This window comes from Ornithodoros turicata, chromosome 9 (assembly GCF_037126465.1).
Source record: "Ornithodoros turicata isolate Travis chromosome 9, ASM3712646v1, whole genome shotgun sequence".
NCBI classification, from domain to species: domain Eukaryota; kingdom Metazoa; phylum Arthropoda; class Arachnida; order Ixodida; family Argasidae; genus Ornithodoros; species Ornithodoros turicata.
In genome coordinates, this window is record NC_088209.1 from 38,877,449 (window position 1) to 38,901,198 (window position 23,750).

Sequence of the window (23,750 nt, forward strand, 5' to 3'; positions counted from 1 at the left end):
TGCGGCACCGCAGGCACTGGGACGTTTTCCTGCAGTTCACGTTATATCTGTACAATGAGATATTGTCACGAAGCGAAATGGGCCGGCGAGTCGTCGAATAAACATCAAACGGTTTATTAGACTACTTGGTAGCAAAACACAAGAGTGATAGCTCTCTGGACACAACTGAGTCCAAAGAATGAATGAATGCTCAAGCCTGGAGCGCACAAGCATTTAAGCGTCGCGCCGAAAAGTCTAGAAACAGCACGTGCAGCAGGCGATGTGTCTGGAAGCTTCTTTCTTCTTCTTCAGCATGCACCGGGATGAGATGTACCGTTTCGTGCCTGCCCTGGAAGTTTCTCGAAGATGATTCGTGGCAATATGCCCTAGTGAGGGTACAGGTCCTGACGGAACAACAACACTTTTTTAATGGTGGTGATGGGGGCGTTTTATCGCCAGGGGCGAGGGGCAAGGTCGCCAGGGGCGATAGTCTACCCTATTGCTGGCGGTACTGTGGCATGTGGTCCTAACAGAGGGTGTCCAACTGTCTTCCAGCGGGGGAATAGTTCGGATTTCAATGGCTGCTACTGGAACCGTGTAGTCGCTGAATATCTCTACTTATTTCGCATAAAGTGAGTAACAATACTTTCTCAGGCAACCTATGACGGACGACAATTGTCATTTGCTATGATGAATGGAAGGATGTTCCACTACGGCCCGCTCTCCCACACACGGTATATCTCAACCTTCTACGAAGCCACAAGCAGTGGTTAGAATACTGGTGACAAAGCTGACAACCGATGTATAAGTGCACCACATTCGACCTGCAAGTCCTGCGCAGTGCGGATAATACGCGCAAGAGCTCAGCGAAGCACGCCTGGAGACACGCTGCCCGTCGTCTGACCAGCATCCTTTTTTCAATACCGTCCAGCCGGGCGACATTGCGCATTGTATGGAATCACTGCCCACAATACATCGGCGTTGTGTCTCCGAGAATTCCGGGAATTTTGAGAGCCCCCAACAAAAACATGGCGGGGCGACGTCCCATTGCAGCCGTCTCGCCTGCCTTGTCACTCCATTTAGGATGTTGTCGCACCCTGAGTTTCTCTCTGCAGCAACGCGTGGGAGCCAGGGAAACATGAGACGCCGGCGCACGTCGCTTCCTTCTGCACGATGACGAATTTCTCTCACCTCGACGGAAGCTGCATTTTCCTCCTCCACCCTTTTTAACAAATAAGCCCGGTAGACATGCCAAGAGAAACATCGTGGACGGTTTCTTTCCGGAACATCCAGTAGAGCTGCTTCCATGTATATATTCGCTCGGCGGCGTTTCGGCAAAGGGGCTTTTCGAGGCGGGGGGGCCTCTCGGTTTAGGTGTAGGTTGTCTTTCGGAACTTTTTGTCTTTCTTAAAAAAGAAAAAAAATCTGTGTTGCAACGGCGAAGCTGCTGTGGCCGTGAGTGTTGTACAGGCGCGTGAAAAGGTGGAGGAAGGAGTAAAAGGAGGTGGGATATAGAGACGGAATAGCTGGCGCGCGTCCTGGGCCGACTTCAGATGAGGGGACTGTATCCTGGACAGGAACGTTTCCTGGGAAAGCATCGGGCCGCGAAGCCGACGTTGGGACGTGATCCTGACGCTTCCCATTATTTAACGGACGTATAAACGCGTCTGTGGGTTAGCAACTTTGTGTCAGTTCATACCAGAAGTACCATTGGGGTGGATAACCAGCGGTTTCTTCTTCTTCTTTTGTTTAATCCAGGACGAATACCGACCGAAATGTGTCCGCATTTTCTTCGGTCTCGAGGCGTGAAGCAGCAGCTACAATTTCACTGGTTGACCCCGGGGTTGACTACTCCGAAAGGTACAAACCAATGACCGGCTCGCGTGGCTCAGTGGTTAGCGTGCTGACCGTGTCATGTCGAACCCGGGGAGGTACCCGGGTTCGAATCCCGGTGCTGGCTGGGGTTTTTCCTGGGTTTTCCTCAGACGCTTTCAGACATATTCTCGGCACAGTTCCCTTAGAAGTCGGCCCAGGACGCACATTCCTCCAGGGCGTCAGTCGTGACGTTGCCCACCTCTTTGAGGCCAAAAACAGCGAGTCCTATCACCATCACCACCACCACCACAAACCAATGGCGACGGTGCCAGCGTCCTCGTCATTGAGAGCCGCTAGGCAACGTTCTGTGACGCCGCCACCAGGAGCGCTCCGTTTTCAGAAATCCTTTTAGCGTCATTCCCCTATGCTACCACTTGGAGTGACCCATCTTGCCACAAGTACAACGTTACAGTTTGGGACAGAGCAGTTCCTTGACCATGCGTGGTCACCCATCCGTCATTCGGTGAGAGGGAGTAGTCAAAACCGGATTGGGAAGAATCCATCTATACTCTTTCCGGTCAGACCGTCTCCGAGCTGCTCCTGGATATGTATATATATATGTGGATACGCAGAAACGTGTAATGCAAGTAATCGGCTCGTCATGCGTGATTCTTTGTACGATGTTGTTGCTACACTTTTAAAGCGCGTTCGAACGGTCCTCGATGTTGTAAAGTCTTGCGCTCTGCATTTTGTTGTTTTATTTGGAAGGTTATTTGTGTCGTTTTCCGGCTCGCGAGACCATAATGGTAGTGGTGGTGGTGGTGGCTATGATGATGAACGACGTTACTGTGTCCGATCAATTTGTCCGCTTGTGTGTTCTTCAACGCCCGCCGAAATGCAAACGACACGCGTGGTCGTGTCACCTGCAAACCACCGTAAACGCGGACAACGACAAACGCTTTGTTTTATGATACCACTTATTTTCGCAACTAAATAATTTTTTTATTGGTCTTTTTTTTTTTTGTAAATCCTTATTGTTAGCAGTAACGGCTAGAGTCACTAAATAAGCTACGTAGCTTATTTAGTGACTCTAGTAACGGCACACGCAAGCAAACCGCTGTGCGTTATGAAAACCAAATTCTGCCTATCTTCACAATCTGCACAAGGAAACACTCCATTCATAAAGTTGGTGGTGTTGTTGTTGCCCTTGCGCGGGGAACAACCGCTTGCTTGAACTTTATAGGTCCCCACCCTATTTCCCACACTATTTTAAAGCTCTCTAACGAGTAGCCCTATAGTTGTATTAACTGCATATGCGTTGTAATACAATATGTACACACTTCGTACATTCACGGATAAATGATATACATTACATGTTTCCCGCCATTCCGCCCATACATTTACGTTTGAATCTCGACAATGTTCGCGAACACGGCAGGTAGAATTCTTTGGAGGCTTCACTTAGCGGAAAGAGGCACTTGCTGAGCGACCAAATGTCTTGTTGTTACAAGAGCGCGAAGGATTATTCTAAGAAGCGGCGCGTCACGGCGTTTCTTTTAAACGACTGAGAAAAGAGCGCTCTATTTCGGATGCCGTCTCGGTGACTGAAGGTCTCTCTCCAGAAAGAATTGATAAGTCACTGAACTCTGGCTCTCTCCAGTGCATACCGATGACATCACATTCATCGCAGACGACGGGTCCAAGTGTTGCCAGTCGCCTTCTTTTCTCTTTCTCGAAATAAGTCTATCTCAATTAGGGCACTTTATGGAAAGGTCACTATACAAGGTGTGTTCTTCTAATTCGAAATAGACTTTTTGTTAAAAAGAAATATGAGAGCTGCATAAATTTCGTTTTCGTAGTTGGGTTATGGGTGCAGGCGGGCATCCTGTAGGACAGCGTGTGCGACTAATAGACGATTAATTAGCTAAAATTAAAGAATTAACTTATTAATCGGATGTTTTTCTAGGAAATGCGAGATGGCGGAATTGAAGCCGGTCATTATTCAAATCCATCGTCTTTATTAAACACGTACCTTGAGATATAAATTTCCGAATTTCGCTATGCAAATGTTTTCGTGTGTATTATGTGGAACAAGACACCTGCTCCAAGGCGTGATAAAAAAATCTCCCATCTTCGTGTTCTCCATCTTTACTGGGGGAATGGCCCAGTGGACGCGGCATTCGTTTGTCGGTCGTACTCCTTCCAAGGTCACGCTACAGACAGGGAGGTGGGTGAGTTCGAACCCCACACCCTCGACTGAGCTGTCCGACGCTTTCCCTGGGTCTTCCGGCAGACTCTCCGAGCGAATGTCGCCACAGTTCCCCCTGAAGTCGGCCCAGGACGCATACTAACTCTCCTGTCTCCCTCTCCTTCCCGCTTCCTTCTCTCCATCTCTCCAGGTCTTTGCAGTGCTCGTGGCCGCGGCTGCTTCGCGGTGCTCATCGAATTTGGCCAATCCCCTGAGCTTTCCTCAGCCGGTCCAAGGAACATGTCAGCAGCTTTTCCCTATGAAGTCGGTCCAATGTACGTATTCCTCTTGGCAACATTCTGCTAGGTGGCAGGCAGAGCGCTCGGCTTCCTCTGCTGTGGTTGTCTCTGCAATAATTATTGCCTTTGATGAGGCGGACTAGGTTTTTAATTTGCCCATGACTTCGATCCTTATTGTGAAGGGGCTCATTATTTCATTCCACACATCACCACCAGCAACGGGGTTAGGGCAATTAATTAATTTGCAGACTTTCTTCTACTACCAGCTGGGGAAGAATATTCACTTGTTCTCAGCTTGTAGGGCGATCTTGGACACACCTTTATGATGCGTTCAATCGCTTGGCTTTGGGTATACAGCTGTGACACGGGCCGTCTTCCATGATGATTGGAACAGACGGCCATTGAACATGTGCGTAGCGCAATCTAGCGTATAATTTGACACATTACACTCTAGCTGGCGCTACGCGCATGTTCAAAGGCAACTGCTTTCAATCATCATTGAAGACCTCTCCCCCGTGTGACAGGGATATCGGATTTTCTGATAAGTACATCCTGTGCTCAAGTAGTCTCATGAATGCTGGTGCCGTTGTGAATCTATTCAGTAGCATGCCTGTCCGTGCGTCTGATAGCCACAGTTGCTTCGCGGCGCTAACACAGAATAAAGAAGATTGTAACGGGCTTGTCTTACGCAACAAGAGCGTACGCTGATGTATGTGGTGGTAGTGCTGAAAGAGCTCGCCGTTGTCGGTCCCACCGAGGTGGGCAACGTCACGACTGCCGCTCCGTGGGGAATGTGCGTCCTGGGCCGACTTCTAAGGAGAACGAGAAACTGGAAAGTTACCATTTCGAACTGACCATTGGACGCGAACGTATTGCGCGGTATTCCGTAGCGCGTTTTGTGGAGTTGAGACGCGTTGCGAACGGATCCGTTCCGGATGCTAGGGAGCGAAACGTCGCGTGGTTTTTCTGCTTGTGGCGAAGAAGACGAAGGCCACTACCCGGCAGCTGCGTGAATAAAAGACGATCGAGTCAAGTCTCGAGTTTGTTCCAGCCTGAACGGTCACACGCCTCACTCATTCCACAGTGGTGACCCGGACGTGATGCAAGGGTCGTCTGACGCACAACCTCCAACCTCTGCTCCGCCCCTGCAGTCAGCGTCAGTTGCGCATTTCGCAATTCGACTGCCCCCTTTTTTCCGTTCGAGGCCAGAGATATGGTTCCAGCAAGCCGAGTCACAGTTCGCGCTGGGCCACATTACATCGCAGATCATCAAGTTTCATCATGTTTTATCAGTGCTGCCTGAGGACGTCCTACTCCAAATTGCGGACACCCTAAGCACCCCTGCAGCCCTAGAACCGTACGACGCACTCAAGGCCGCCGTGATCGGCAGATCCCAACCCTCTGACCGACAACGCCTGCAGGAGATAATTTCAAGCGAGGCTTTGGGGGACCGCAAGCCTTCTGACCTCCTCCGGCACATGCAGGCAGTCCTCGGAAATGCCTCATTTGACGAGAAGCTCCTCCGCGAGCTATTCCTGTCGAAGTTACCTCCTACCGTCCAGCTTGCCCTCTCTGTCGCAGACTCCACGAATCTAGCAGCCCTAGCGTCCCGTGCGGACAAAGCCATGGAGCTGTACGCGGATTCCAGCTTTTCCACCAACCTGGCATCCGTATCAAGCAACGTATCGAGCAACGCTATGCACTGCCAGCCGTCGCTCGCGCAGTCCCAAGACAACTCCGACCTCTCCCCCTTGCGAGATGAGATACGCCGTTTAGCGGACCTGCTGGATCGCTCCCTTTCCCGCGACCAACCATCTTCCCGTCGCCCGGACCAACGCCGTGCTAGAAGCCGTTCCCCGACTCCGCCACCTTCCAGGCGTCGCCAGCTTTGCTGGTTCCACAAGCGTTTCGGCCGTCGAGCTCGCCGCTGCGAATCACCCTGTAACTGGCAGGGAAACGCCGAAGGGGATTACTAGAGGCGACCCAGGATCCCCACTCTACGAACCCGCGTCGCCTTTTCTTCATCAAAAACCGTTGCGGCAAGGAAAACTTTCTCGTGGACACCGGAGCGGAGGTTAGCGTGCTACCCGCCACACTGCAAGACAGAAGGCACAGCCCGCTCATGTACTTAACGGCAGTAAACGGTTCCCGCATTCCAGTCTACTACCGTCGTTCCTTGTCTTTGGATTTCGGGTTACGAAGGGTTTTCCACTGGGTGTTCCTGGTCGCAGACACCAAGCACTGCATATTGGGCAGCGATTTCCTTAGCCACAACAAGATCTTGGTAGACGTCGCCCGACATCGGCTTCTCGACCATGTTACACGTATGGCGGTTAATGGCGTTGCCACGCGCGTGCGCTCAGCCGGTATCGCAACTCCGCGCCCTCCAGACAGCAGTTACGCAAACCTACTTGGTAAATTTCCATCATTAACCGCCCCGTGTGACTGGACCCAGCCCGTGAAACATCCCGTCGTCCACCGAATCATTACTCAGGGCCGACCAGTCTTCGCCAAAGCACGCCGCCTTAGTCCGGAAAAATTAACCATCGCAAGACAGGAATTCGACCACATGCTCGCAGTAGGCATCGTGCGGCCGTCGTCGAGTACATGGGCCTCCCCCCTTCACATGGTTCCTAAAAAAACAGGTGACTGGAGGCCGTGCGGCGACTACCGCGCGTTAAACCTGGCCACTACTCCCGACCGTTACCCGCTTCCCAATATCTCTGACTTTACCGCGGGATTGTCTGGTGCTTCCATCTTCTCCAAAATCGATTTAATGAAGGCTTATCACCAGATACCCATGGCGGAAGAGGACATCGCAAAAACAGCAATCATCACTCCATTTGGACTATTCGAATTCCTCCGAATGCCTTTCGGGCTACGAAATGCGGCACAATCGTTCCAGCGATTTATTGACAACATCACACGAGGGCTACCTTTTGTATTTGCCTACCTGGATGACCTGCTCGTGGCCAGTGCTTCCCAGGAGGAGCACTTAACACATCTCCGCGCCTTGTTCCAGCGGTTAGCCGATCATGGTTTGCTCATCAACGCCGATAAGTGCGAGTTTGGAGTTCCCGCCTTGGAGTTTCTCGGTCACCGTGTTGACGCCCAAGGCATCACTCCCCTTGCGAGCAAGGTCGACAAAATACAAAATTTCCCCTTGCCCACATCAGTGACCCAGCTACGCCGTTTTCTGGGCATGATTAACTTTTATAGGCGTTTTGTCCCGCGCTGCGCGTCCATTCTACGGCCACTAGAAGACCTGCTTCAAACGACTCAGCCCAACAGCGTGCCTTGGTCCATCGACACTATTGCAGCCTTTGAGCGAGCGAAGCAGGCCTTGGCGACAGCAACAACCTTAGCCCATCCGATCACCGGGGCCCCCACCTCCTTGATGGTTGACGCCTCGAATCGTGCTGCGGGTGCTGTACTCCAACAACACGTATCCGGCCACTGGCGACCTATAGCCTTTTATTCCAAGAAGTTCTCCCCGACGGAGGAAAAATACAGCACCTTCGGTCGAGAGCTTCTCGCCGCCTTCATGGCTGTCAAACACTTCAGATACTACCTCGAAGACAAAACCTTCGTTATTTTCACAGATCACAAGCCTCTCGTCTCTGCCTACAATTCCGGAAGCTGTCGCTACTTGCCCCGAGAACTTCGGCATCTCGCGTATCTGGCAGAGTTCAACGCACAGTTCGAGCACGTCACAGGGGCTGACAATGTACCTGCTGACACTCTTAGTCGGATCTCCACGATCGAGCAAACTGCTGTCGATCTCGCAGATATTTCCCGCCAGCAGCGCTCCGACCCAGATCTACAACGTATTCTATCCACCCGCGCTTCGTCACTCACGCTCCAGGAAATTGACTTTCCCGGGATTCCAGCCCCCGTCTACTGCGACACTTCCACAGGCACAGAACGTCCGTTTGTGCCAGGTTGTCTGAGACGTTCCATTTTCTCGGCATTTCATCAACTGTCGCATCCAGGAATCAAAGCGACGCAACGCCTCATCGCTGCGCGCTATGTCTGGCCGTCGATGAACACCGATATCCGTAACTGGACCAAATCCTGCGTTCCTTGCCAACGAGCCAAGGTGCACAGACACACCGTTTCGCCTCTATCGGCTTTTCCAGTACCCAACTGCCGTTTCGACCACATCCATCTCGATATCGTCGGCCCGCTACCACCCTCAGGCAACAACCGGTACCTGTTGACCTGCATTGACCGGTTTACTCGCTGGCCTGAAGTCGTTCCTATGCAAGATTGCACCGCCGAGACCGTCGCGCGCGCCTTCCTGTTCACTTGGATAGCGCGCTTCGGCGTTCCTTCCCAGATAACAACAGACAGGGGCAGGCAGTTCGAGTCCCGGCTCTTTACAACGCTCTCGGAGCTCCTCGGTACAACTCGTTGTCGCACAGCAGCGTACCATCCCAGCGCCAACGGAATGGTCGAGCGATTGCATAGGCACCTGAAGTCTGCTATTATGGCCTACGAAGATCCCTCCCATTGGCATGATTTCCTTCCATTAATCTTGCTGGGCCTTCGCACCGCTTGGAAGGAGGACCTCGGCTGCACGTCCGCCGAGCTGGTCTATGGCACCAGTCTTCGACTTCCCGCCGAGTTCTTCGACGCTTCCGCTAACGATACCTCGACCCGTTCGGTTGCCGTCGACTTTATTGACAAGCTTCGCCGGCATTTCTCTCTTATCAAACCGACACCAACCAGAGCCAATCAGACTCGCCCAACTTTCGTCTCCCCAGATCTTTCGTCCGCCACCCAAGTCTTCGTACGGACGGACGCCCTAAGGAGGTCCCTACAACCACCATACACTGGACCATACCACGTTTTAGAGCGCCTTCCCAAATACTTCGTTCTCGACTGCAACGGACGTCGGGAAACTATTTCTATCGACAGGCTCAAACCTGCCTTCATCGAGCCGCCTACCTTACCGTTGTCCTTCCCCTTATGTTCTGACAGCTGCACACTCAGTACCTCCTCCCACCAACCCAAGCACGTGTCTTGGAGCGACCCTGTCGCTTCTGAGGGGAGGGCTACTGTGGCGAAGAAGACGAAGGCCACTACCCGGCAGCTGCGTGAATAAAAGACGATCGAGTCAAGTCTCGAGTTTGTTCCAGCCTGAACGGTCACACGCCTCACTCATTCCACATGCTCAATTGGAGTGGATGCAACAAAAGTCCGACCGTAGGATTTGCTTATCATTCTGAATGACCATTGGCCGCGAAAGTGTTGTGTGGTATTTCACATCGCGTTTTGCGGAGTTAAGACGCGTTGCGAACGGATCCGTTCCGGATGCTAGGGAGCGAAACCTCGCGTGGTTTTTCTGCGCTCAATTGGAGTGGATGCAACAAAGGTCCGACCGTAGGATTTGCTTATCATTCTGAATGACCATTGGCCGCGAAAGTGTTGTGCCGTATGTCACAGATCTTTTCGCGAAGTTAAGACACGTTGCGAATAGATCCGTACCGGATGCGAGTAAGCGAAACGTCGCGTGGTTTTTCTGCTCAATTGGAGTGGATGCAAGAAAGATCCGACCGTAGGATTTGCTTGTCGTTCTTGATGACCATTGGCCGCGAAAGTGTTGTGCCGTGTTTCACAGATCTTTTCGCGAAGTTAAGACACGTTGCGAACAGATCCGTACCGGATGCGAGTAAGCGAAACGTCGCGTGGTTTTTCTGCTCAATTGGAGTGGATGCAACAAAGGTCCGATCGTAGGATTTGCTGATCGTTCTGAATGACCATTGGCCGCGAAAGTGTTGCGCGGTATTCCGCAGCGCGTTTTGTGGAGTTGAGACGCGTTGCGAACGGATCCGTTTCGGATGCTAGGGAGCGAAACGTCGCATGTTTTTTCTGCTCAATTGGAGTGGATGCAACAAAGGTCCGACCGTAGGATTTGCTTATTCTGAATGACCATTGGCCGCAAATGTGTTGCGCGGTATTTCACATCGCGTTTTGCAGAGTTACGACGCGTTGCGAACGGATCCGTTCCGGACGCGATGAAGCGAGCCCATCCTGCCATTTCTCCCCCCCCCCCCCAGATCTTTTCGCGAAGTTAAGACGCGTTGCGAACAGATCCGTACCGGATGCGAGTAAGCGAAACGTCGCGTGGTTTTTCTGCTCAATTGGAGTGGATGCAACAAAGGTCCGACCGTAGGATTTGCTTATTCTGAATGACCATTGGCCGCAAATGTGTTGCGCGGTATTTCACATCGCGTTTTGCAGAGTTAAGACGCGTTGCGAACGGATCCGTTCCGGACGCGATGAAGCGAGCCCATCCTGCCATTTCTCCCCCCCCCCCCCCAGATCTTTTCGCGAAGTTAAGACGCGTTGCGAACAGATCCGTACCGGATGCGAGTAAGCGAAACGTCGCGTGGTTTTTCTGCTCAATTGGAGTGGATGCAACAAAGGTCCGACCGTAGGATTTGCTTATTCTGAATGACCATTGGCCGCAAATGTGTTGCGCGGTATTTCACATCGCGTTTTGCAGAGTTAAGACGCGTTGCGAACGGATCCGTTCCGGACGCGATGAAGCGAGCCCATCCTGCCATTTCTCCCCCCCCCCCAGATCTTTTCGCGAAGTTAAGACGCGTTGCGAACAGATCCGTACCGGATGCGAGTAAGCGAAACGTCGCGTGGTTTTTCTGCTCAATTGGAGTGGATGCAACAAAGGTCCGACCGTAGGATTTGCTTATTCTGAATGACCATTGGCCGCAAATGTGTTGCGCGGTATTTCACATCGCGTTTTGCAGAGTTAAGACGCGTTGCGAACGGATCCGTTCCGGACGCGATGAAGCGAGCCTATCCTGCCATTACCCCCCTCCCCCCCCAGATCTTTTCGCGAAGTTAAGACGCGTTGCGAACAGATCCGTACCGGATGCGAGTAAGCGAAACGTCGCGTGCTTTTTCTGCTCAATTGGAGTGGATGCAACAAAGATCCGACCGTAGGATTTGCTTATCCCCGGGTCGATTTAAAAATATCCCCTCGATGAGGCGCTTTCCCGCTTTGCGACAGAAATAAACTGGCCCCGTTTTTGCACGCGCCAATATTCACAGACATTCAGCTGAGTGACGCTCCTCTCTACTGAACCGTCGGACGTCAATGCGAAACGTTCCTCCTTTGACACGTCCAATTTCAACGGGAGCCCTTCGAAATGCTGCGTACGAGAACTTAGAGAAGCGTACATACCTGGTGGCGCGCCCCGTTTTGTTCTTTTTTTAGACACCGTCTCTTAGAAAGTTTTATCAGCATATTGTTAGGATGTTTGATGTCGCTGTTCCGATATGAAAACTGGTACAGCATATCGCGCCTTTGCCTAACAGCCATGTTTTGAGGTTGTGTCAAAAATAAAATATATAAACAGCATCTATTCGTGAGCTCCAACTTTCTCTTGTTTTCACTTTACAAAATTATCCGGAGCTGTTGATCTGATTATTGATCTGATACATTATCGGGCGTGGTCTAATGTACATCTGATTGCTTAGCTGATATCGAAAACGGACGCTATATGGGAAGGGCGGGTACGAGAACTTTCCCATAATTGAGGAATAGCTAAGAATGATTACCGGAGGTGTCCTGCCAGATTTCACCCCGCCTATTCGTCATTCTATACGACGAGAAGCCCCCACTGTTACGATGAATCCATCTGTACATGGGACTGAGAAAGACTCGAATTTGCTGGGTTTGCCTGGCACGGATGTATAGCTCTGCGACTAAGATCAATAACTAGGACTAGCGAGAAGCTGTCTGTTGCTCTTCTGCAGTCGAAATGTAGCACTCGAAGCACAATTATCGACAACACTGGTCGCGTGTCATCCGACACATCCAGTCGATTTCTCCGCTTCGATTTCAGGTTCAATAATTCCGTTTCACTGCTGTGAAGAGAACGCTATCTATTCTTTAAAACCTTTCGCACTTGTTGCGCCTACTTCGACGTCGCTAAAGCAATACTAGGTTATTATTGTTAGGCATTTGAGAGTATTTCGTATGGTACTGGGGCTGTTTATCTCACAGTACCTAGAAGGTTACGGATACCCCGGTTCAACACCTCCTCAACTCTTTAACACCTTTCTGGTTGTAGAAACGCGCCGACAGCACCCTGTAACGATGGGCAGGGGGCACCTTCACTCTTCGGAATGACAGTGCATATAAAAACAACAGACATCTCGGCCGGTGTCACCGTCATGCACCCCATATTGTGAGCACCCATACTGAACGGTGCTTTATGTGTCCGAGGAACAGTGCAATGCACAAACGGCCATTTTGCACCACTTTGTGGAAAATCAAGCAGATTATCAGGACGCACATCTGATCTCCGTCAAGTTGATTAATACTAAGAACATGGCCGGAAAAATATTTCGGGGATATCGGGTGGGGGTGTTTAAACCCCCGAACAACCCCCCTTCCTCCGGCCACACCGCTAGTTTAATACCCCCAAGTGGCCGCGTTAATCACCAAATAATCTCTCTTAAACACACCCAGACAGGTATTTAGAAGCTTGATCTCAACGGAGTTCTCTGTGCGGCGCACTTTCACTTGGCCTCGCTTCCAGCAGCCAATGCAAACAAAAGGCGATCGAGTGCGAGATAGTAGCGTTTCCCAGTGCGGCCGACAGATGGAGCCATCGGCGTCGTTTCTGCTTTTCTGCTCACCTTTCTCGGCTAGGGAAACTTCCCTTTCCCTAGCCATCTCGTTTTCGCTTTGTGGGCAGCATAGTGGGCAGATTCATTATGGAATGACCTGGTTAATGAGTCCACGAAGGAGGTATTGCATGGGGCAAAAAGCAAATGTGCGTTCATGCATGTTGAATGCGCATGGAAATGTGGACGTTCGAGGTCTAGTCTGAGCACGAACAATAGCTGGTATTATTCTCGAGTTTCTTTTTTTTTTTCTGCACTCGGATGCAATAATAAATTTGCTGTAGAACGCCGCCTTTTAATTGGGCGTGGGTAACGCTACGGCTTTCTGTGGAATTAGCTTTTAGTTTAGCAAAACTTTCCAAAGGTACAGTCCACTAGCGTTTGCGTCTGGGTATTTTTGGGCGTTCACTGCATACTTTTTGCCTACACGAACGACGAGAAACTAAAAAAATGGAAAAGCTCGCACCAAAGTCTTTCATTTGTAACATGCATCTCATCGTCATCATCCATTGCTGCTGTTGTTGTTGTAACGTGCGAATACAAATGCCATTCGCTCCCTTTCAGATCCGTAGAAAAACTGCAGCAGATGTCTGCACCGAAACTGAGAATGAGACAACACCCGAAATGACAATGACGCATATGCAAATGTACCCTTTTCATTCTCGTGTCGTCTGCCACGTCTTATTGACACATGCTATCAAGTAAGAGTTTTAAACATGTTTCTGATGTCTGATGAATATGTCGATAATCACATCGTAGTCGTCCAAGAAACGCGAAAAACTACGCTTCTGCAACAACAAAAATGTCTTCTGCTTCGCGTCTTTGTAATGTCGTCTGCTACCGCGGAGAGAGGGAGAGGGCATCCCCTAGAGGAGGAGCGCTTGTCCCTAGACAGTTCCCTAGCCTGGCCGCGTGCAGACAGGAGTGGCTGTCGGTTGCAATGGAAGCGAGTCCAAGATTCCGGTGCGGCGCGCTGTTCTAGTCCTCGCTTCACGGCGCCAATCTGCGGTCGGTCGTTTCCTCCGCGCCGCGCCACTTGTTTTATTGACGCTTCCCATCAACAACCGCCCTTGTTTCTCGCGTTGAACGAGCGCCGCGCCGCTGTCGCTGCCAAAGGGCGGGAAATTTACAGAGCGCTCGCGTTGTGCGTGCGTGCGTGCGTTGTTGTTGTTGTGGTGTTGACCCTCCTGTGTCGCTGCTGTGTTTGTGTTATGCTCGTGTACTGGTGATCGTGCTGTGACGTTGCGGTGTTTGTGGAAGCAACTGTTGGATACAATACCCGAGTGCACCGCTCTCTTTTGGGTCTGACTGTCTGGTGAGTGATTGCACGCCCGATTGACATGTGGGGGCAAGGCCGAATCGTTGGAGGATACCGGGCGGCAAAGAATTTACGTTTCAGTTTTTCATTACCGCGGTGACCTTTAACGGGTTCGGCGTGCGTAGCTTTCGCAGAGGAGCACTCGACGAAACAGAAAGCAGAAGTACAGATGTCTAGCTGCGTGACCGTGGGAAAAATAAATAGCAAAATACTAAAACTACATTTTACGGAGTAACCCCTGTCGAGAATGGTTTAAACTACCGTGTTTACGTACAAAGGGACTCCTTCACAGGGGGAGGAGGTAATTGACGCCCCCCCCCCCCCCCACACACACACACTTTTCACCCCTCTGTACCTATTGTGCGAGTCGGATATATATGTAGCGTTTCGTGCGCTCCTTTTGTGACGCGTAAAATATTTTGTCATCTTCGTACTGCTTGCCCCTTTTTGTTAAGTTATTTTCCCGCCGAGGACGGCGGCAACTTGGAGGAAGGGTACACGTTGCTCAGACACGCCGTCTTCCGCGAGGGACGTTAAATACGGGGTGCCGTGTGGTGAGCTTTCATCGCACGTTAAAGAACCCTCAGGTGGGCGAAATTAATGCACAGACCCGACCCAGTGTGGCGTCGCGCTCATGATCGCAGTTGTCCCGCGACGCAAAGCTCCGAATTATTATTTTCCTGCCACACCCACTCCATAGCAGGTACCATGCGAAAGTAACCGCGCGCGCGCATCTTGTCCATGAAATTTGCATCATTCCAAGTCTGGCAACCAGCAATGGGAAACAAAAAGCAGACGACACGGTGGCAGACGACGCAGACGACGACAGAGTAGCCACTCTCTACTTTTCTTGTACTTTTGTTTTGACATTCACTTCTCTCGCCCCCCCCCCCCCCTCTCTCTCTCTCTCTCTCTCTCTCTCTCTCTTTCTCTCTCTTTTATTTATCTATTTATTTTTCGTCTGTGCTACGACGCACGAACCCTTTCCCAATTTCGTCCGCACGGACAGAAGTTCTCGAAAGTTTATGCCTATCTTCGGTTAACGGCCGACGGGCAGAGGCAGGTTCGCCGTGGGATACGGACGGAGCTCTGACTTGGCGGCCGGCCGGCCTTGAAAGGTCGCGGAGAGGAAAGTGTGGCAGCGAGATAACACTGCAGGCGACGCAGTTAGCAAGATGGCACTCTCTCATTTACTTCTCACGTAGTATCTATATTTTTGAAGGGGGCGACTACTGGCAGGCTGTGGCAAACTCACTGCGCATGGATGTGCCGTTGTTGCGAAAACTATTCTCCTGCGACCAGCGCGTTGAAAGTAGTGCGCGAGTAGCAGTACGCTGGCAGTCACGTGCGACGTTACAGTGTCCGGCCTGTAGACTAATTTTGCCCACACTGGTCGTTTCATGCGAAAGGTACTGCACATGAATCGACAGTTGACTATTGTAGCCCTTGAAACCGAAAACAGTAAGAGATGCACAGTAGTTACGCAACATTTGTAAACATTGTAGTTGGTGGACTACAAGTGTAAATGGCAGAAGCGAGAACAGCTCGAGGAACAGTAGACCATGTCACGTGACCTTACACTCTTAGAAATGAACTTCACCGCATAGCACGCTCCTTGGCCAACCATCGCCTCGAATGATATCATTATCTGCCTTGATTTGTTGAAAACGGGAGGCGTACGCCTTTTTTGTGACAATTATGAACAGCATAAGTGTCACAAAAAAGGCGTACGCCTCCCGTTTTCAACGAATCAGGACAGATAACGATATCATTCGAGGTGATGGTTGGCTAGGAGCGTGCTATGCGGTGAAGTTCATTTTTAAGAGTGTAAATGGCAGAAGCGAGAACAGCTCGAGGAACAGCAGACCATGTCACGTGACCTTAGTGTCCCGCCTTATTCAAGGCCAACTTCAGATCGACTTCAAAGCCGAGGCTTCAGGTTCGATTGGAAGGCCCGTTTATTCCAGAACAGCTAACGCTCTGTATACACATGGTTCCCACTGGTCCCTGAAACTCTGGAATACCCTGGAATTTGAAAATGCCGAGGTCTGGAAAACCCCGGAATTTTCCCACAGTCCTTGAAAACCCTCGATTTGCGTCCTTTTTTCTTATTCTCGTGGAGCTGCGAGTGCAAATTCCGCTTTTCCAGAGTCAGAACTATAGCTTCAAAACCGCAGGTGTTAGCACTCATTGCAATAGGAATCGGCAGCAAAAACAAACAAACAAACAAAAAGACAATGAACGGCGCCCTGCGTTATATTCATCAACCGCCCTTTCTATGATCTTTAATGTTCAGGAGTCATCAATCACGTTTGTGAACTGATCCCTATTGTGCACAGTCCCCGTGCATTTGCTCGTGTGATAACTGTATGGCTTATAAATATTTTAGCGAGATGTTGAAGCCCTGGTCATAAACCTGTGTTTTACCATCCCAGGCAAAACGGCGGTTGAGCCTTTGAAGGTCCTTGAGAGACTCTCCTTAAATTTTTGTTCCAAAATTCAGTGGGAATCATGTGTACAACTACACTCCCCCCCCCTGTGCTTGCTTACTGCAGAGCTACTATGGTTCCCGCTCCGTGGCAATGACACCTTTCACTTGTGTCGTCATTCCGACACCAACAGCAGGCCACACTTTTGTGTTCCTAGGACATCGCCTGCTATACGATGCTGACACAGGTCACGCGTCAGTATGGAATAATAGGCAAATAGAAGGGATGTTGCCGTGATAAGGCGCACTTGGAGTCGTTTTCTTATTTGGAGACCATACAAGAAGATGAAAAAACAAAAACACACAAAAAAAACATTCAGTTTTGACGTTGAATGAGAGTGAATGACTTTTTGTGCAAACCCACACATACACTCTTAAAAATGAAGGCGCATTATGACCTTTGTAGTCGCTGCGCCAGAAAAACCCTAATCATCATCATCATCATTAAAAATGAACTTCACCGCATAGCACGCTCCTAACCAACCATCATCTCAAATGATTTCGTTATCTGCCTTGATTTGTTGAAAACGGGAAGCGTACGCCTTTTTTGTGACAATTATGAACAGCATAAGTGTCACAAAAAGGCGTACGCCTCCCGTTTTCAACAAATCAGAGCAGATAACGATATCATTCGAGATGATGGTTGGCTAGGAGGGTGCTATGCGGTGAAGTTCATTTTTAAGAGTGTATTTGTGGACTATTTATGCACAAAAGAAAAAAAAAAAAAGAAGAAAGATGTTCCTGCTAACAGGGAAATAAAAAGAAAGGAAATGTCAAGAAAAAGGCGTCCGCCCCCGTCTCCATAGCTCCCCCCCCCCTGAAAAAAAACAGTACCTACACTGTTAAAACAGAACTTCACCACATAGCACGCTCCTAGCCAACCATCATTCCGAATGACATCATTCTGTGTCCTTATTTGCTGAAAATGGGAGGAGGCTCCTATCTGGGACACATTATGCTTGTCCCAGATAGGCTCCTCCCCCTGATTTGAACGAATCATGACACAGAATTATATCATTCGGTATGGTGGTTGGCTAGGAGCGTGCTATGTGGTGAAGTTCTGTTTTAACAGTGTAGGTACTGTTTTTTTTTGGGGGGGGGGAGCTATGGAGACGGGGGTGGACGCCTTTTTCTTGACATTTCCTTTCTTTTTATTTCCCTGTTAGCAGGAACATCTTTCTTCTTCTTTTTTTTTTCTTTTGTGCATAAATAGTCCACAAATAGTGCCGGCTGTGCTGTCTGGGGTTTTTCCTGGGTTTTCCTCAGACGCTTTCAGACATATGTCGGCACAGTTCCCTTAGAAGTCGGCCCAGGACGCACATTCCCCCAGAGCGTCAGTCGTGACGTTGCCCACCTACGTGAGGCCGACAACGGCAAGCCACCACCCATCACCACCACCACCACCACCATCTGTTTTAACAGTGTAGTCTTTAAGGTATGCACGGAAAATGTCAGTGTTTCACTCCCCAGTCAAGGGCACTAATCCTTTCGCTCCATCCGAGACATTTGATAGGGAGGGGGTGTTGCATAAACGTATAGACATTAGAAGAGTAAAGCTCGCCTTCACAAACATGGATGACATGCATACACACACACACCGATTTTCGCGGACTGTTTAAGAACCACACGTCTCATATATACCACGGCCTCTGCAGCCAGCTCCGCAACACCCATATCGAACGGGTAACCTGAAGAACTCATGTGCCTGCAAACACGAAGAGAATGTAGGCATTCATAGCGCACAGAGCGAGGTTTCCCTAGTGGGGGACCGGTTATTAATTTGTGTTGGTGGGGGAAGAAAACGGCAGCCGGTTCTCCTCCAATTAAGTGGGCTGATATGGGCGAGTCTGTCACCCTCCCCTCCGATCGATAGAACGCAAACACAGCTCCGCACATTTCATAGAGCCCCAGTAATCGGCGCACAGTCAACAATATTATGACTCCCGCTAAATATACGCTGACGTTTCTAATGGGGAGACACTCGGAAAAAAATATAGCGAAATTGAATGAGAGCTGGCACTAGTATAGGGGCGGAAGCTGGGACTTAGTTATAAGTTTCGGTGCTTCTGAGTTTATTGTAATGGGTGTCCCAATTAACACGCACCGAGACATTAAAAGGAAAACACAGACTGAGTGAAACTGAGTGCTACTGGAACTGATTGTTCTTAGCAGGCGTGTATAGCGTAATCACCCGTTTTTTTTTTGTGTTTTTTTTTTTCATTGTGCCTATAATAGGTGATTAATTTTAAAAGTCGGACAATTTGTCCTCTCTAATGATCAGACGGATTGGCTAGTTTTTTTAAAATAGACATTAAAAAAATGTAGCAGAAAGCGTACCTTGTTGGACGCCCCTCAGTCGCCTGTTTCTCAAGGCACTCTACAACATTCCGATAGATGATTTCAGGAAATCCCAGTGCTCCTTGCGCACGCGTTGCACCCCGGGAGATTATTGTCATAAGGCAGAACAGTCCTTCGCGTTTCGTTTTCGCTGACCCTGACACCTCGTGGACTATGGACCGAGAGAGGAGAAACCGAAACAGTTTGGAGACCTTCTCCTTTCTGATAAGCAAGTTCCGAGTGTTCAAAACGTCGCTAGGCTCTCTTGAATTTTCTGAAGTCGTCCACAGTATTTCAACACTTAGCCAATACAGTTTGTCAGGATAAAGTTTGGAGAAACCACGTGACGACGCGTCTGTCCAATCACAAGGCAGCAATAAGGAGGTTTCCGTATAGACGGCCATGGTCCCACAGAAGAAGCCACGTGCGCCTCAACCTTGAAATGTTACCCCCTTATTTGTGAGAGGGACCAATGGGACTCGCTCCACGGGCAGTAGGGGAGAGGGGAAACTTACGAGCTGCGAAGACAGCTGACCTACTTGTATAGCGTATTATTCTTACCAATTCATTATCCATATCATCGTCACCACGTATATATATATATATATATATATATATATATATATATATATATAATATTTTACTGGCTTTGCACTGGGCTTTCAGAGGTGAGTCACTCACCCTGACGGGAGGACATCACGTTCCACGTGACCTTCCGACACCACTCACTCAAACGTCGCCCCGCCCACCTACGCATTGCTGATGAAGGCCGAATAAGGCCGAAACAGCTGTCCAATGCTGGTGTGGCGACGTTTGGGACTTATAAACATATATATATAATTAGGCACAGTCAAAAGATACTGGCGAATGCGATACACGACTGCTAATAATAATAATCACAACGTCGATGAAATATTTATTCCTTACGTAGCTCCGCCCCTTTTCTGTCCCCTGACATAGTGACATGGAGTATGGTTAACTTAAAGAACGTTAATGGAGTTATTGAAATATGGCAGTCGTCGAAAAAGTCACACAACGGCGAGAATCGAACCACGTACCTCCCGATTGCCTCGAGGCTTCTGTTGTGCGTTTCAGCCGCAGAACCTTTACTATTCTTCGTTAATTAATTAATCAATTAAATATGGCGCCGCGTCTTCAAAGCGGGAAGCATCGGGAAGATTTCGCCTGATCGGAGATCGTCGACAGATCACGCTCCTCCTCCTGTGTTGCAACTTTGCCAGGAAGGTTTTGATCCTGCGCTGACCACGGGAGCGTGGGAACTCTTGTTTAGCAAAGGAGAGGAAGCCAAATGAGTGGAGAGGAGGACAGGAAGTAGACTTCCGTCCGTTTCCCCTCCTCACTTCCGCTCTTTCCGAGAACCGCGGGCAAGGAAGGTGATACCTACCTCCTCCTGTCCGACGTCCAAGAGGGGGGGGGGGGGGGGGGTTGTTCATGTTAGCATGTAACACTTTTACGCACTGTGCCGTCGCGTTCGCCGCCACAAAGGGGGGATGGGGTAGAGGGTGTCATTCGAACTGTGTAATCGATGGCTGTCAGTTACGTAGCTCAGCGAAATGTCTTTTTTAAAAAGATTCCGTGTTAGCACCGCGTAGCAACTGTGGCTACGGGCGCCGTGCAGACTCGTGGTGAGAAGGAAAGGGTGGCAGACAGAACGGGGCTTTCGTATGCATCTTGGGACGACTTCAGGAGGAATTGTGTCCACATCTGTCTCGGAATTCTTTGCAAAACCTCAGAGAGACGCAACGGATTCGAACACAGCACCTCCCATTGTTGTCGTCAGAAAATTTATTAACGTTTACCGATTGGCTGTTTGCGCTGCTGGGACTGCCTCTACTCAAATGCAATGCATGCTATACAATATACAATACAATAACTATACAATAGCTACGCAATGCTATGCACTAACTATAAACTTATGTACATAGCTACAAGATTAGTTATGCATAAGGAATGTAGGTATGGGCGCGCATATGTACACTAGGCACTAATATGTACAGTTAATATGCACAACCACATTGGTGAATACAGGGTGTTCAAAATTAAGCATTCACTAGCACTTTATAAATAGGCGAACAAAAGAAAAACTGGTGCTATTTTTCTGTTCCTTGGGTAAGAAACAGGTGCTACATAATTAGCAGCACCTGTTAAGCTTTCAAATTAAGCTTTCACGAGCGCTACGCAAACACAGCGATGTGATGAAACCGGATGATAACTTTACGCTACTTGTGTAAGAAACAGGTGCTGCTAGTTATGTAGCACCTCTTTCTTACTCAAGGAACAGAAAAAGTAGCACCAGTTTTCTTTTGTTCGCCTATTTATATAGTGCTAATGAAAGCTTAATTTTGAACACCCTGTATAGCGTGACTAATATTTATATAGATTTATAGTCCATACCTTTAAAAGTAAAAAGGGTAGTTTTTGCTCCAAGTTAAGTACACCCTCGCAAAATTAGTTTCCGTTAAATCGCTTTCAATTAATTTGATACCTATAGCACGGCATTACACAGCGACGTACGTCTCTTTTGTTATTCTCTTTCGTGTTTTTTTTTTCCCGCGTTAGCAGAAGGCACTTCGTACGTTTCCTCTTCTACTAATTCCGGTAGCGACAAAGGAATTAACGGTCGACAACGAGAAGGCACGCCGGTGGCTTTTCTGCCCTCTGCTCGCGAGACGAGGTAATTAACTGTTGTGGATCGATTTTTCAGCCTCGTCTCTTCCCTCCCCCATCGGCATTTCTCTTTGCACTTGATACGGTGGGACTTTTACCAGATTTATACTGATAGAGTGCGTTAAGCCTTCGACATTCAAGGCCCGCGTCGTGCGCTCGTTTTTGATGCGTATAGTTTGATGTGAGTTGAGGTCTCTTCATTCCACCTGGAGACGGACCAGCTCTCCCGTCATTGTGGTTATATGGGATGATCGCTTTCCATGCCGATACTTGGAGGTGAGGCGGGTTCGAACCCCGGTTGCGCTGTCCGAGGTATTCCCTGGGTGTCTTGGCAGACTTTCCACACGAATGTCGGCACAGTTCCTCCTGAAGTCGGCCCACAGGACGCAATCTAACTCCCTCTCCTTCCTGCTGTCCTCTCTCCATCTGTCCACGTCTGTAGGCCGCTTATAGCCACAGTTGCTATTCAGAAAGCTTGGGCACCGCGCGGAAGCTGGGCTTTTCTTTTTCTCGGTAATAAACCAGCTATACAGCAAATCAAATAAAGTTGTTACCGTAAAAGTAACATTTTCGATGGATTTTGTGAATGCTCTTCCGATATTACACGTGTGTTTGAGAAATCTGAGAGTGTCATTTTTTTTTTTCGCGGACGTACAGATACTCCGATTATCACAACGACATCGGAGATGATTAGTTGTGTGAGTTTGACTTTATAGACTCCAGAGTCAGATGTGTGTATTGTCGCACACATGTTAAACAGAGCTCGTCTAATAGTTTCATTCAAAAGGCATATCAACAAACCGTACTAACCACATAGGTCACAAACGTGCTGTGTCCTTATTTCGCACGCAAAGAGTTGAAATGAGATAACGGCAAAAGAGGTTATGCAGAATATCGGAAAACCGAAGCCTTCCTACAAGTTCGTCCGCCATTCTCCCGTCGCACATAACCGTACTTGAATCTAAGCTGTAATCGGTGAGAATCGGTATCAACCGATAAGTTTGTCCCGGTTGTGAGCACTTAACGAGGCATATACAACACGACTTTCCGTCACCGACAGCCTCCATTAACATGTTTCCGTTCCGTTTATCGTAGACGGAGAGAAACCGTGCATTAACAGCAAGGACAGACAGGTGTTAACTAGAGAGCATTGTTAGGAGAGAGAGTGTGTCCTTCCTGTCCTTCAAAATGTGCATATCAGGCAGCATCCTAAGAGGCGCGTAGTACAGAGAACTGTTGTCTGTGAAGCAGTGAGAACACCTGTCCGTTTCGACCAGCGGGAAACCGTCCAGCAAGGTTTCTTCTTCCAACTCCGTGGCAGCTGCCTTTTTGGAGCTCGGGCGACAACAAAGACCAAAATGAGGCGGCGGTTTCCGAAGTAAAATCTATACTCTCATTCCTTCATTGAGCAGAAGCAGACGTCGCTTGTTTTTTCTGGGAATACTCCGTTCAGACACCTGTCTGCCTCCAGGCGGCGGAATCGCATTTCCTGAACGGAGCTTCCCCAACCATCCCCTGTTTCATTCTTTTTTTTTCTTCTTTCTTTCTTTCTTTCTTTTTTCCCTTCTTTTTGCCAACTTTTCATCGTCGCTTAAGTGTTTTGTTTGTCTTATAACGGTGCACGTATCACGATGTCCGGACTGCAAGCGACCATGGCATATATATGCTTGCCCTCGGAGTACGGCTAGCGTCAAAGTTAACTTGAACAGCTCCCCGGTCTGCGAAGCGGCAAGAGAACCATATAGCTGGCCATAGCCATAGCCATATAACTGGCGGTGCCTAGCAGAGAACAACGGCTTCATAACGAGGGTCGCCCCCCCCCCCCCTCTAACTGTAAATAGATGACCAAAGCGCCCTCTGCCGTTATTTCTACTAACCACCACCAGGGTCCGCAGGCCGGAATGGTGTTGAAGTTAACTCTGATGCTAGCTGTACACTCTCAAAGCATAGCTTCACCACATATAGCACGTTGAAGGT

The 23,750-nt window shown here is 49.3% G+C and overlaps 1 long non-coding RNA gene across 1 annotated transcript in view; it reads left to right on the forward strand.

The window, feature by feature from the left end:
- LOC135368870 (uncharacterized) overlaps nt 1-23,750 on the forward strand; it is a 73,025-nt gene that overhangs the window by 26,232 nt on the left and 23,043 nt on the right. The window contains exons 2-3 of the long non-coding RNA XR_010414885.1: nt 4,194-4,317; nt 13,507-13,643. This is a non-coding gene — a long non-coding RNA (uncharacterized LOC135368870). The remainder of the gene's footprint in view (nt 1-4,193; nt 4,318-13,506; nt 13,644-23,750) is intronic.